This window comes from Triticum urartu, chromosome 5, assembly GCF_003073215.2.
Source record: "Triticum urartu cultivar G1812 chromosome 5, Tu2.1, whole genome shotgun sequence".
Lineage (NCBI taxonomy): Eukaryota > Viridiplantae > Streptophyta > Magnoliopsida > Poales > Poaceae > Triticum > Triticum urartu.
The window spans coordinates 511846764-511861254 of record NC_053026.1 but is presented as its reverse complement, the minus strand read 5'-3'; the positions used below and the strand labels follow the sequence as shown (position 1 = coordinate 511861254).

General features: G+C 44.2%; 1 non-coding gene and 1 pseudogene across 1 annotated transcript; both read right to left on the bottom strand.

Moving 5' to 3' along the window:
• Positions 1-6689: 6689 nt before the first annotated feature.
• Positions 6690-6763, bottom strand: TRNAN-GUU. Its single transcript has one exon. It is a non-coding gene; the product is annotated as a tRNA-Asn (tRNA).
• A 3061-nt stretch (positions 6764-9824) lies between these two features.
• Positions 9825-13769, bottom strand: LOC125507261 (annotated as a pseudogene).
• Positions 13770-14491: the final 722 nt, after the last annotated feature.

Below are 14491 nucleotides of genomic sequence, written 5' to 3'. Positions count from 1 at the left end.
GAGCCTCCACCAGCCATATATGCATGTAGTGATAGCTTTTATTCTGTTCATTACTATACTGTGTTACATTGTCAGCATATTCCATGTGCTGGCCCGTTTTTGGGCTGCAACGTATCATGTTGCGGACTTTTTAGATGAAGAGTAAGGTGCGCTAGGTCGTTGTCGTGCACTCAGCTATGCCGTTGGAGTTGATGGACTCACTTTATCTTCCAAGCCTTCCATTGTTATCGTAATTAGATGGCCTTAAACCATATTTATTGTATTAAGTTCTCTCTTGAGACTATCGATGTAATAAGTGTGTGATTGCTACTCTGTTATAAATCCTTTGAAGTACTGTGTGTGTCAGCATTACCGATCCAGGGATGACACTTATGCACAGAGATTTGACCGTTTGAGGTTGGATCGCTACAACAGACCCAACTATGAGACACAGCGATATGTCATCGGTGAGTCTCTAGTACAACATACGTTCTATGTCCTAAGACCTGAGCTGGCGCATGTACTCGGGATGTTGACAGACTTGCTTTGGGCCAACCAAACGCTACTCCATGACTGGGTAGTTACAAAGGTAGGTTTCGGGCTTGTCCAGACCCGTGATATGGGACATGGTCGAGCAAGATGGGATTTGCCCCTCCGATCAAGATAGATATACTCTGGGCCCCTTGTGTGATCCGACCAGGATAAGCATGGCCATGCAACAAGGATTATGAGATAATCTGGTTTGTGGTCGGCATCACTGGAATGAGAATGAGGTCGGGCTAACACAAGGATGACAGACTCGCCTTGAGCCCGACAACATATATCATGTGGCAAAAGGAATGGAAGTATGATGTACAGGTTCGCCAAACCAGCTTCATAGTCTGCTTGGTATTCGGCATGCCTTGCTAGGGGCCGCTACCAACCGTGCAGTTCAGAGGTGATCCAAACTGCGACCAAGCCGTCTTGAACCTAAGGGGTCGCGCGCTTAAGGGAAGGAACCTACAAGGTCGGATCCGAGGACACTAGTCATATGTGATCTGAGCTGTGTTCGGATTCTGGCTGAGTAGACTTATGGGCTTTAGGGTCTGTGCGAGGCCCAAGTGTTGAGCCCGCGACGAACACCTATATAAAGTGGGGGTGCGGCATGATACTTCTCCAACGTATCTATAATTCTTTATTGTTCCATGCTATTATATTATCAACCTTGGATGTTTTATATGCATTTATATGCTATTTTATATGATTTTTGGGACTAACCTATTAACCTAGAGCCTAGTGCCAGTTTCTGTCTTTTTCCTTGTTTTAGAGTATCGCAGAAAAGGAAAATCAAACGGAGTCCAATTGACCTGAAACTTCACGGAACTTATTTTTGGAACGGAAGCAATCCAGGAGACTTGGAGTAGACGTCAGGGAAGCTTCGAGGGAGGCACAAGGCAGGGAGGCGCACCCTACCCCCCTGGGCGTGCCCCCACCCTCGTGGGCCCCTCGTGGCTCCCCTGACTGACTTCTTTCGCCTATATATGTCCATATACCCTAAAAACATCAGGGAGCAGGATAGATCGGGAGTTCCGCCGCCAGAAGCCTCCGTAGCCACCGAAAACCAATCTAGACCCATTTCGGCACCCTGCCGGAGGGGGGAATCCCTCTCCGGTGGCCATCTTCATCATCCCGGCGCTCTCCATGACGAGGAGGGAGTAGTTCTCCCTCAGGGCTGAGGGTATGTACCAGTAGTTGGCGACCGTATCTTTGGGGCGTATTCGCATGGATCACTACAGCATCAAGTTCTTGTTGGACCAGAGCCTCTTCACCGTGCCGCAGCATCAGTGGATCATCAAGATCTTTGGCTTAGACTTCACGGTCGAGTACCGTCCGGGTTGCCTCAACACCGTGGCTGATGTACTGTCCCGCTGCGACACCGACCACGACACAGACGCCATCGACCCCTGCGGTTGCGGTCCTCCGCATCCGCTCGGGGCCCTCCTTCGCCTTCATCGACGACATCCGCCGGGCCACCGCGAGCACCACGGACGCGCAACACCTTCATCAGCGCCTCGAGGCCAGCGACCTAGAGGAGCCGTGGCACCTGGATGATGTCCTGCTCCTACACGGGCGACGGCTCTTCGTGTCGGATCACGGTGACCTCCGTCACCAAGCCTTGCTGCTGGCCCACTCGATTGACCACGAGGGTGTGTAGAAGATCCTTCAGCGTCTCCAAGCTGATTTCTACATCCCCGGCGACCGAGCGCTGGTGCGAGACTGGGTGCGGTCTTGTGTGATGCTACCTCTTGAGCTTGCGTTGGTTTTTCCCTTGAAGAGAAAAGGGTTATGCAGCAAAGTAGAGTAACTATTTCCCTCAGCTTTTGAGAACCAAGGTATCAATCCAGTAGGAGAAAACGCACAAGCCACTGAATACCTTCTCAAACAAACAGCAACTTGCACCCAACGCGATAAGGGGTTGTTAATCCCTTCACGGTTATTTGCAAAGTGAGATGTGATATAGATGGATAAATGGTAAAGTAATATTTTTGGTATTTTTGGTTTATGGAATGGAAAGTAAAAGATTGCAAAGAAAGTAAATAGGAAATAAAATTGTAGATCAGAAACTTATATGATGGAAAGTAGAAGATTATATGATGGAAAATAGACCCGGGGGCCATAGGTTTCACTAGAGGCTTCTCTCAAGATAGAAAATATCACGATGGGTGAACAAATTATTGCCGAGCAATTGATAGAAAAGTGCAAAGTTATGATGATATCTAAGGCAATGATCATGAATATAGGCATCACGTCCTTATCAAGTAGACCAACTCCTGCCTGCATCTACTACCATTACTCCACACATCGACCGACTCCTGCCTACATCTAGAGTATTATGTTCATAGAATGGAGTAACGCATTAAGTAAGGTGACATGATGTAGCGGGATAAACTCATGCAATATGATGAAAACCCCATCTTGTTATCCTCGATGGCAACAATACAATACGTGTCGGTTCCCCTTCTATACTAGGATCGAACACTGCAAGATTGAACCCAAAGCTAACAACTTCTCCCATTGCAAGAAAAACCAATCTAGTTGGCCAAACCAAATCGATAGTTCGAAGAGACTTGCAAAGATATAAAATCATGCATATAAGAATTCAAACGAGATTCAAATAATATTCATAGATAAGTTGACCATAAATCCACAATTCATCGGATCTCGGCAAACACACCGCAAAAAAGTATTACATCAAATAGATCTCCAAGAACATCGAGGAGAAAATGGTATTGAGATTCAAAGAGGGAGAAGAAGCCATCTAGCTACTAGCTATGGACTCGTAGGTCTGTGGTAAACTACTCACGCTTCATCGGAGAGGCAATGGTGTTGATGTAGAAGCCCTCCGTGATCGAATCCCCCTCCGGCAGGACTCCGGAAAAGGCCCCTAGATGGGATCTCATGGGTACAAAAGGTTGCGGCGGTGGAAAAGTGGTTTCGTGGCTCCCCTTAATGGTTTTGGGACACTTGAGAATATATATATAGGCAGAAGAAATAGGTCGGTGGAGCCATGAGGGGCCCACAAGGGTGGGGGTGTGCCCTACCCCTGGGCGCGCCTCCCGACCTTGTGGCTGCCTCGTGGCTTTCCTGACATGCACTCCAAGCCCTCTGGATGTCTTCTGGTCCAAGAAAAAACACCGCGAAAGTTTCATTCCGTTTGGACTCCGTTTGGTATTCCTTTTCTGCGAAACTCTAAAACAAGGGAAAAAGAGGAACATGCACTGGGCTCTAGGTTAATATGTTAGTCCCAAAAATAATATAAAATAGCATATTAATGCATATAAAACATCCAAAACAGATAATATAATAGCATGGAACAATCAAAAATTATAGATATGTTGGAGACGTATCACGTGACGTGCCAGCACAACAAGACGGAGACATTGCGGCCGGTGAGGCTACTATAGCCCCTTGAGGTGCCTTCTTAGGTTTGGGCCGACATCTCCATGGACTTCATCGAGGGCCTTCCCAAGGTGGTCGGCAAGTCCGTCATCCTTACGGTGGTCGACCGCTTCTCCAAGTATGCGCACTTCATCGCGCTCGGCCATCCCTACACCACCGCCTCTATGGCACGTGCCTTCTTCGACGACATCGTACGCCTCCACGGGTTTCCCTCTTCGATCGTCAGCGACCGTGACCCGGTGTTCATTGGTCATGTCTGGCGTGATCTTCTTCGGATGGCGGGCGTGAAACTGTGCCTGAGTACGACATTCCACCCTTAAACGGACGGCCAATCTGAGGTGGTCAACAAGGTTATTGCTATGTATTTGCGATGTGTTACAGGTGATCGTCCCTGGGCTTGGGTGGACTGGCTGGCTTGGGCGGAGTACTGCTACAACACCTGCTACCACTCTGCCCTGCGCGCCACAACCTTCGAGGTGGTCTACGGCTATCCTCCACCACCCATCTTGCTGTTTCATCTCGGGAGAGCTCGGACAGAGACGGCACGCGACCTTCTCCGCGGTAGGGATGAGATCCTTGCCGAGGTGCGCCAGCGTCTTCTCCAGGCCCAGTAGTTGTCCAAGAAATACTATGACAGCCACCACTGCGAGGCAGAGTTTGCGGTGGGCGACTGGGTGTGGCTGTGGCTCCTTCAGCGCCCCACGCAGTCACTGGACCTGCACGCTAAGCGCAAGCTAGGCCCTCGCTACGCCGGATTGTTTTCCGTGTTGGAACACATCGGCAAGGTCGCATAGCGCCTTCAGCTTCCACCTGGCGCCCGCATCCATAGCGTCTTCCATGTGGGCTTGTTGAAGCCTTTCCGCGGTGATCCGCCGGCAGCCGCGCCGGCGCTTCCTCTAGCCTCCGATGGACGTCTCCTTTCGGGTCCAGAGAAGGTGTTGAAGGCCTAGCAGAGCCGAGGAGTATGGCGTTTGTTGATCCAGTGGCAAGGCCTTCTGGAGGAGGACGCCACTTGGGAGCACCTCGAGGAGTTCCGCCAGCATTTTCCAGACTTCCAGCTCAAGGACGAGCTGTTTGCGCAGGCAGGGAGAGATGTTATGACCGGCATCACTTATAGCCGGAGGAGGCACAATGCCGCGTCTAGTTAGGGGCTTGGCCCAACTTATCTTTATTTTTATTAGCTCATCGAGGATTATATAAACACTTGTAAGGACACGTTTTGGAATTAAGCAATAAGTCATAACAATTACCTGGCTCCCTTCAGGATCGGAACCCTAAACCTAGACGCCCCTCGCGCCCACCACCTCCCCATCCTCCCTTCCACCCGCACAACTTGAGGGCTAGGCTTGGTAGGATCCCAGCTCCTATCATGTGCTCTCATTTTCTTTTCATGTCTTGGATGAGTAGAAATGTCAAACACAATGAGTTCTTCAGCGACTCTAACATCACCAATGACAATATCGTTAGAATCCTTTGAATGCGTTTCACAAAAATATGATCTTGACCTTGATGCCTGACATGAGGTAAACACAATGTTAATTGATTGCTCCAATGATACATTTAAATTTCAGAAATACCATGTAAAAATTGAAAATAATGATAATCCAAAGTCCCGTATTTGTTCTAAACCCATGTCTTTCGCAATATAGCCAGGCCACATCATCTATCTATCTATTTATATATACTAAAAGCAAAACACGGTAGAAATAGAAAGGTAGACTTGGAATTCTCACAAAAATGCAAAAATCCCACCGTTTGTTGAACGGGCCAGCTTATTGATCAAATTTTGACACAAATTGTTCTGTTTAGAAAAGAAAGGAAAAAATTTGAGCACGAACTGCATGTTCCACATCCTACCATTGTTAATCCTCACATACCTGTCATTTTTATAATGCATGGCAACAACGCACCTAAAAAAATGGTGCTTCCACTTTTAGGAGAAGCAACATACACAAATTCATCTATTCTTGACGATTTCTTCGACAACAATAGCTCACATGGGACGTAGGCAGTGATAGCCAAATAAAGAATTCTTTTGGACAATTGTGATTGTAGAGGGATCACGATCTGATATAGCCATTATCCCTTAATATCTAAAAACATGAGTGATGGAATCCAGTAACTAGTATTGCAACATGTAAAGACAATGCAAGCATCTTGACACTCTAGTTAGTGTCGCCCAACCCTTCTCTTCAACCAGAAATATAAACTAAATGTATATTGCATATACACAGGCAAAACATGGTAAGCATTGGACTAACTAAACTGTAGTACAGTCCTTAGATGTAGAAAAGTTTGTTTTAATTAGATCCATAAATTCCATACAGAAGGGTCCTAGTTCTATGTAGTCAACATTTGAAATAGTGGTTGTACCAACTGTGAAGATGGCATACTAATGCCCTATTATTTACCATCGCAAATTAAAAGAAGCAGTTGAAATGTTCAATATGTACTAAAATCTCCAGGTCTTCAAAGCTAAATGCTTAATTATGGCCATTGATCATTATAGAGGCAGTCCTTCATGCTGTTTTGTATATAGAAATTAAATAGATTACCCAACAACCTTGAGTTGATGTTGAAATAAGCGCATGACATGACCGGTGCAAAGAATATGTTAGGGGGATCCATACAAGGAATGATGGGACAAATAGCTATGTGTAGGAAGAATCCAACAACTATAATTAGAGTGTATAATACAAATACATGATACTAAAATAATACATTTGGATTTCTTTTTATATCACACACGCACGGAAAATGGAAAAAAAACTCGCTAGAAGGAGGGCTTGAACCTCCGACCTTGTGGTTAACAGCCACACACTCTAGCCAACTAAGCTATTCCAGCTATTTGGATACAAAAAGTATTTAACTGTACGTAATATCACTAACGCAAGTTGTAACATACAAAAGTTATATGATATCTTCCATGGCGAATTCCATCTCAAGTAATTGCAAAAGTTATCTATTTTGTAAATATTGATGTCAATCCATGAGATTGGAGAAAGTCATAATACGCCCACCAAACATAAACCTTTACTTTTGTTAAACATTTGTAATAAAAAATCTTTGGATGCTCACAAAAAGTTTGAATGTTTGATCCACTGTCGCATATTGTCTTGTATGGGTCACGCAGATACATGATAAGTTACAATATGAAATAACAAACTAGAGCATCTCATACAACGTGCAACTTATAATACCAATTCCACTTCTAATATAGGCTCATCATATCATATCAGGTAAGGCCCAAGAAACAATCAAGTTGTCCATTCTCGTTCATGAGGAAACAAAGGCAAAGGAAGCAGTTGCAAATTGAAGGTTTTGGATTGATATTGAAGAAACCAAAACCCACAAAGATGCATTAGTTGACCTCGGGCCAGCAAATAATTGAAGGACCAATTTGAGCGAATATTTTTCATGTATGCCAAACAAATAACCTGCAAAAAGAAGCATCCCATTTTGTTTGAAGCCCACAACTGAACAAGTGTCGACTTCATGCTATAGGCTCATATGTAAAAATATGTACTATAGTACGATAGTGAGTCACATACAAAGTATTGCACTAACAGTAGAAAGCCTGAAATTGATCATCTGGGGAACAAAATTTGATGTGCTAAAATACTAAGGAATGAAAAATAGTGGTAGCAATACGAGGCACTTGTCACAACATTTAGGTTAGAGCTATCTGCCAGATGCTGGATATCAAATGAATAAATTCATATAAGGAAAGATGTATGATACATAAAAAATTTAGTAAACACATAACCTACTGGAAGTGAATGATGGCAGAAAAGAACATGGCAAATGGAGAGTTATTTACCCAAAACCACAACACTTGGGGCTAAGGTAACAACTTGGTACCACATTCAAGCCAGGGCACAAAAAACCACCAGGAATGTGCCTATGCGTAACACGGAGCACTGATGCTGGAATTTAGTTACGAAACCAGCAAAATCGACAGGTGGGGTCCGCCTGCCAGGCTGATGTGGCATGCTTATGTGGACAATTTGTGGAGGTGGACAAGGGTCCCACATGTCAATGACTTAGAGTGTTTATCTATTTTCCATTTTTTCCTTTTTCTCCTGGGCATTTCAACAAACAGGTAATGGGCACTTACGTACGCACTGCACATTGCCGGCGCCGCTCGCTAGTTGATGGTCATCCGACTTGGCTGCCACTGTCAGGCCGCTGGAGCTCCCCTTGTCGCCCCTATCTTTTCCTTCCTCTCTGACCTCTCTCTCTCAAGCAGGAGCCACCTCCCACGCCCGCCGCCATGGATGAACTCGAGCTCGCCGCGCTACCCCGTTGTCACTGCACTGCCCCAGCCCTCTGCAGCACCTGGATCCGACGAGTTTTGGTCGCGAACTCGCGCGCGCCATGGTGGAGCGTCAGGGCCGCGCCTGCGGGGAGGCCCTGGTCGCGCGTGCTGTCACGGAGCGCCATGGTCGCGCCTGTGTTCACGGCGCCCGTCGGGAAACCCTGGCCGCACGTGCCGTCAGGGGCGCCATGGACACACCCATGCTCGCCGCGAGAGCCATGGCCGCACCCGCCCGGAGTCCCTGGCCGCGCGCGCCGTCGTGGAATGCCATGGCCATGGCCATGCTCGCCGCACCCGCCAGGAGGCCCTGGTCGCGCGCGTGCTCATGCAAGCAGCAAGTGGCGGCGGAGGCAAGAACACACAAGGAGACGTCCTCTTCGACTCGGCGCCGGCGCCAGGCAGCGGTGTGGGCGGCGGGGCGGATCCTCGCTGGATCCGAGCGGCCGCTGGTGCCCGATGATGCATCCACCTTCATGGAGGTAGACTGAGGTCCAGCGGGGTGGCACAACGCGGATGGCAGGTAGCCATGGCGGTGGGGCAGCTCACCAGTGGTGGGGTGGCTCGCCGGGGTTGGGCTCCGACACGGCGCAGGATATGGCAATGGTCGGGTCTTTTGCTTTTTTGACAGGAAGAGAGGGGAAGAGATGCATCCGACAGGTGGGGCCTTGGACCACATCAGCCAATTATCCACATAGGTACGCCACGTCATCCCGACAGGTGGGGCCAACTTGTTAGTTTCACTGTTTTTGTGGGCAAATCAAACAATAGGTTCTCAGTGTTATGCATTAGGAACATTCCAGGTGGTTTTTTGAGCCCTGGCTTGAATGTGATACCAAGTTGTTACCCTATCCCAAAGTGTGGTGATTTTGGGTAAATAACTCGCAAATGGATGTATCATGCATGCAGATTCTAGAATGTTAACTCTAGCTCAGTAAGAACACGAAAGTTGTGCAACCAAATATTGAAACAACCAACAAGGATTGACAACTACCATAAGTACCTACATAAGAGTCACAATTTAGGCAAACAATGATATCGATGCAAAGGATGTGCAAACGATACTTCAAAAGATTTAGTGACATTAGTATTAAGTAGGATACTAGAATGTAGGAGACACAACTTAGGATGACAAAAATGTTATAGTCACCTTGCAGAGACTTCATGACAGAAAACGCCAGGGCAGGAGTTTCTAAGAGAACATTAGCTATTATGTGTCTACTATTATATCCTCTTTGACCAGCCTTACTTCACATAACCCGGTAAAAGGGCAAAATATATGTAGAGAAGCAAGAATCAAGGAGCTGAAGCACTAAATGGTGAAAACTAAACAGAAAAGATTGAGACATAGATTGGTAAGGACATAAACATAAAATATAGTTCAGTTATGAACAAAATGACAAAAAATAATAATAGCAAGAGAATCATATGCATAAAGGGATACGTGCAAGATCCTATCAAGTACAGTTGGATGGGAGACTTTCAACATGTAGAGTGTTTGATGCATGTGAAGGAAGAGAAGGCCCATAAGAACCAATATAAGGTATCTGTAAAGATGTACCAAGTCAAGTATTTCCCCTTTCTTTTGGTTCTAGAGGAGCCTTACTTGACAATAATGACAATATCGAACGATCGGAAAGCCATATATACATGGTGTAAGTACAGCAGCCAGCCTGCCTTCACCTTGCATACAAAAAGCCTTGATGTCCTAGCACATCGTCCTGTTGTCCAGCAGCTCATTCCCACTGTTGTTGATATCAATTTCGTTCAGCTGGAAGTCCTCCGACGTGCAGCGCTGCTCGCTCCATTCAAACCACAGCTTTGGTATCACCTTCTTGAATGCAGTTTCATAGGTGTTCTCCAGAGAATCAGCTGCTACGAGCCAACACTTTCTTTTGCTGCCCAGGCCAGTACGCCGGCCCGACTGCCTGATAGGTAACAGAGGGGTTCAAGTGAACATCTAGAATGATGACTCTTGATGCGCCCACCAGGGAGATGCCCTCCCCATATGCCTTGGTAGAGCCAAACAGGACTTTTGCATCAATAGAGTTGTTAAACTGATCCATTGTTAGTTCTCTATCTTCTGAAGTAGATTTATTATCACCATGGATCACAAAGAACTCTAATACTTGCCAGCCCCTTGTCTTAACCAATAGACTTTCCAAAAAATTCATGGGAAGTAATGTACTAACTAAATGCAATGACCTTCTCTGCCGCAGATTCCACAAGTGCCAGGATATTGGTGAAAAATCCGGCCTTCACAACGTCGGACACGTTGATATACCAGACCAGACTATCAACAGTTACATTTGTCAAGCTGGAAGCCCTATCTACAACATCAACTTGTAATATTTCTGACAGACATGGATGCATGTACAGGGCAGTTCCTACTGCGTATTTTTTTTACTTCTTATAGTCTTCCAACTTACGAACAATTTCTTTCTTAAGACACTGAAGTCCACTAGGTCAGGTAGTTCATCCAAGATATCACCCTTGTAGTAAGCACGCCTTTTGTTATTTCTCCGAGCCTTCTAATGAGATGTCCTTTTCTCGTTTAGTTATCATCATGTAGTAGGCCCTCTTCTACTAACTTAGTGAATTTATTAGTGGCCCCTTTTCAAATCCTGCGACCTGATATTGAATTATTGATCTTGATTCATTATCAACAATAGGATATATGCTACTATTTTGAGAAACTTTGGGCATAAAAGGTTCAAGATGTTGAACACATCTGCGACGTGATTCTGGGAAAGTGTAAGGACCAATTACGTGGAGTATGTACTCTGTGCAGTGATTATAAGTAGGTTAGGCACCATTAGCAACATGTCCCAGCATGCAGCTGCAAAGATGACAAACCCATCACTGTTAATGATCCAAGAGAACTGGGTGTATCCAACCAAGAGGATACTCCTATTGGTTTGCCAAGCGTTAAGGATTTCCAACTAGTCTCTCTATCACCCTTGACAGAGCACAAATCATACAGTGGTATGTCCTCCACTTGCCACCGTTGAAATTCCCGTTTCCATGTACTCCCTCCGTCCCAAAATTCTTCTCTTAGATTTGTCTAGATACAGATGTATCTAATACTAAAACGTGACTTGATACATTCGTATTTAGACAAATCTAAGACAAGAATTTTAGGACGGAGGGAGTACCTAGTATGCCTTTAGGGAGTACTACGAGAGGCCATCTAGAGGGATACTTTGCCAAGAAGCTCTGAATAAAACTAACCAGCATACATGTTTTCCCCGAACAGGGGCATAGCTAGAATGCAGCCTCCTGGTTTGTCAGAGACTAAATTCTTAACCAGAAAGTGGAAACCTGCCAACTGATGTGGTCTCATTTGCTTTTCATGTCTTAGATGAATAACAATGTCTAATGCATTCAGTTCTTCAGCGATTCTAACATCCCCAGTGACAATCTCATCAGAATCCTTTGAATGACTTTCAGAGAAATATGATCTTGACCTTGATGCCTGACATGAGGTAAACATAATGTCAATTGATTGTTCCAGTCATACATTTGAACTTCAATTCATTCCAAAGTTTATATTATGCCATCATGACATTTCTGAAAAATTATAATGCATAACAGTAGATATCGAATATCAGAAAATAACAACTACATGTGCTATACTAGAAAAGTTTCTTCATGCTCGAAATACAGGAATAACCAAAATAACAACCCACAAGGTCTAGCGTCAGGCTCTGCGGCATGAGCAAATGTGTCAATTTTGTGGGATAAGATGAGCAAATGTGTCAATTCTTAGGTATGATTGGCATATTGTGCCCCTTTAGGCACTTGGCTCTTACAAAAACAGATTTTTTTCAAACAACGTAGTAGTGTAATACAAAATAAAAAATGTATTTCAAAGCAGTTTCAGCACACCAAATGGGAATCCCACACGTGCCTATAGGCCACTTTGCTTGTTGCTAAAAGGGATATTCGCTAAGAACTTGCGAAAAAATAAAACTGCCTATGTTGCTAAACGGCCTTGGAGTTATAGAAGCATCATCACATATCTTAAACAAATAACATACCTTTCTCCACTGGTAATCAATGATTGTTTCAGGCCTTCTCACAATCATACCGTGGACACGACATACATGGCCCAGATCTTCATGAATCTGTATTTCATGATTGCAGACGTTGTTCACCTCTTTCTCATTGGCTGCCTCTTCAAGTGTGTCGAGCTGGCCAATAAATATAACTAAATCATTACGGCAAACAACATAAATCCAAAAAAACAATTTACTGAAGATAAAGTTTGCAGATTTCTCTTATTGAGCTGAGCTCATCTATTCTCAAACTTAACAAGTTGAGTAAATTTGCAGATAGAGCACGCTATTATAAGCACAACTATAAAATTACAAAATGATATGTTTCAAAATGCTGCAGCAGAGTACTCATTCCAAAAATCTTCAAGACCATCACTTTCCTTTTCTTGTATATGTTCTTCCTCCATAGGCTCGTCTTCCCCCACAGGATTGTAAGGTTCTGAGAGCAAATCAAATACTGCTGGATTTGCTTCATTATTTATTTTTCTTTGCACAATTTCAACATCCCCATCTACTTGGGAATTTGGATCAACTTTTCGTTTATTTTTCTCTCCTTAGGAAGTGAAGGGAAAACTTGTGTTTCTGCTATTTTCTCCTTGAGTAGCGACCTACATTGCGCAGGAAGAGTTATGGCTCGAAGATGAGAACTTTCAGCATTGAATTGGAATAGATTTAGAAAATATCAAGCAGTTATACTCCATTATTTTCAGTACAAGAGAAAGGGGTACTTGTGAACTAAGATGTGTCAAATAATTATGGATGAACATTAAAAAATTTAAAATCAAAGATAACAGTTTCGCAGTGCCCTTCAGAGATACTGATGAGGCAGTGCAAAGGTGATGCTACTAGTTTGTCATTACAAACATGTAGAACAAAAAACAACAATATAACTGTCAGTAACAAAATGCAAGTGAAAAGTACATACAGCCAGATCATGGATACGTTCCTCCTCAGGACTTATCTGCAATATAACTCTCTCAAACAGCAATGCTGATGGTTGACAGCTGGCCGAAGGATACTGATCATTCATTAAAGTTGCACTTGGACTATATGGAACAATATGACTGTTTTAGTCTCTATCAAGCATTGTCTCATTTACTTCATCAATTCCTTCGATTGCCACTCTCATGAGAGCACCAGCCTGTTCTGATGGTATCAGCTGTTTATTTTTCTCAGCCGCCGGTTGTTTGTGTGCTCCTGTGCTTTCATCATCATCATCCGAATCAAGAACTATTATGTCACTCTTTTTCTGTTTCTCTTTGCTCCATAGAATTGGCCATATTAGTTTCAACACTCGGCCCATAACTCAGAGTGGGCTCGGGTAGAGTAGAAAGGAAAGTTAACAATTGGACCTTCTGAGCATACAAGATGTCCCACTCCTCGGTAACACTACCACATCCCCAACTGCGAATCGTATTTGCAGTAAGTGAAATATAATTGATGGGGTCGGAAGGCTTTCTTTTTCCGTGGTAATACATGCCTACAGAAACAGATGACTAATTAGTTATTATCATATACTCCCTCCGTCCGGTGAAGAGTGTACATCTAGAAATTTTAGGACAAATTATGGAGTTAAGTAAAAAATGCATTGGAAAGATGCAAGTCACCATCTCTCTCCTCTTTAATCACCAACCCCCAATGAACTAAGTGCATGTAAAAACTAAGAAGACCATATGTAGACTGCTATTTGTCTTGATAACCGTGTGATGAGAGAGAAGTATTTTTTTCTACTTTAAAGTGCATTGGGAAGGTAGAAGTACACTTTTCTGTGGACAAATTTTGAAGCTAGATGTACACTCTTCACCGGACGGAGGGAGTAAGAGAGAAGAAGTAAATCTGCACCAGCAATGGAAGTAGCACTTCTGCTGATGTTGCATATAAGCCCCATGCAAGGTGGATAAGAAAAATGTGGGATGCGTACAACGCAATCATAAGTAGAAGCACATACAGTTACATGTGGAGAACTATAATGGTATAATGGTCATAAAATGTTGCGGCTATTATGTAGTAGTCAACCCACTAATTGTTTAACACAAGCATAGTAATTGATGAACAAATAGGCACCTTATTCATCAATTCTTCTCCTAGGTTTACTAGGTATCCTTACTTTTGGCATCGAGCTCCGTATTTCACCTGGTACAATCCAATTCAAGTAGTAATGAAACTTTATGCATATAAAGCTAGTAGCTAGTAGCTACTA